The sequence below is a fragment of the Medicago truncatula genome, chromosome 7 (assembly GCF_003473485.1).
Source record: "Medicago truncatula cultivar Jemalong A17 chromosome 7, MtrunA17r5.0-ANR, whole genome shotgun sequence".
In the NCBI taxonomy this organism is placed as follows: domain Eukaryota; kingdom Viridiplantae; phylum Streptophyta; class Magnoliopsida; order Fabales; family Fabaceae; genus Medicago; species Medicago truncatula.
This window is the reverse complement of record NC_053048.1, coordinates 15,906,334-15,907,448: the sequence shown is the minus strand read 5'-3', so window position 1 is coordinate 15,907,448 and position 1,115 is coordinate 15,906,334. Positions and strand designations below refer to the sequence as shown.

The window sequence follows — 1,115 nt, the reverse complement described above, 5'->3', positions numbered from 1 at the left end:
GCCCTGGTTTCCCTAGATGGTGGTTCGCGGATTTCTTTCTCACTGTCATTGGTCTCGGTTCTCCTTATGGGGTCTTCGAGTGGCTTACCACTCCTAAGTGTAACAGCATTCATTTTATTGGGGTGGTCAACTTTACGAACTACCTGGGAGAGCTGAGTTTCAGAAATTTTGTTGTGAGAGGAGATGGAGTCTATCTTTGTTGTGAGAGTAGCAAGAGAGTTGTTCAAAAGTCTAGTTTGATCCTTGAGCTCTTGGAGCTGTTCGGATTGTTTAAGAAAATAGTTTTCCATTAAAAGTTCAATGTGAGATTTTTGAACAACTCTTTGGCCATTCTGAACAAAATTTAACTGCTCAACACTACTTAGGTTGCAATCGGTGTTAGAATGACTAGATAGGCCACATGCTTCACAAGGAGGTGAGAAGGTAGGTGTGCTCATGCGATCAAGTCTTTGAGATAATGCATTCACCTTGGTAGATAAATAGTCAATGGAAGAGGTTTCATCCATACCTGCCTCTTTTTTAGAGGGTGAAGGATTGATGGTTGCTTTTTCTTCTGTCCATTGGAAGAGGTTTAGAGCCATGTTCTCAATTAATGCATAAGCTGTTGTGAAGTCTTTGTTCATTAGGGCACCACCTGCAGCTGCATCAATAGTCAATTTAGTGCTAGATGTTAGACCATTATAAAAGGTGTGGATGATTAACCATTTTTCTAGACCGTGATGGGGACAACGTCTAAGTATTTCTTTAAAACGTTCCTACACATCGAAAAGAGATTCCCCGTTCTTTTGAGTAAATTGGTAAAGCTTTCCCCTAAGTTGGGCAGTTTTGGATGGGGGAAAGAAACGGCAAAGGAACTCTCGCCTCAGTTGGTCCCATGAGGTAATGGAACCAGGTTTCAAAGAGTTGAACCAATTGTTGGCTTTATCTTTTAGAGAAAAAGGGAAGAGATGTAGCCTGACGGTTTCTTGGTCGTCCTTGCAAGTTACACTAAGTCTCCAAAAGGTTGAGATATGTAAATTTGGGTCCTCGGAAGGTGATCCAGAGAACTGGTTTTGTTGCACCAGAATAAGTAGTGCAGGTTTTATTTTGAAGTTGCTACCTTGAACTGTTGGGTA

At 41.4% G+C, this 1,115-nt stretch overlaps 1 non-coding gene across 1 annotated transcript; it reads left to right on the top strand.

The window, feature by feature from the left end:
- The first annotated feature begins 711 nt into the window (after positions 1-711).
- On the top strand, positions 712-818 carry LOC120577264 (small nucleolar RNA R71). The gene has a single exon (XR_005643337.1). It is a non-coding gene; the product is annotated as a small nucleolar RNA R71 (small nucleolar RNA).
- The last annotated feature ends 297 nt before the right edge of the window (positions 819-1,115 follow it).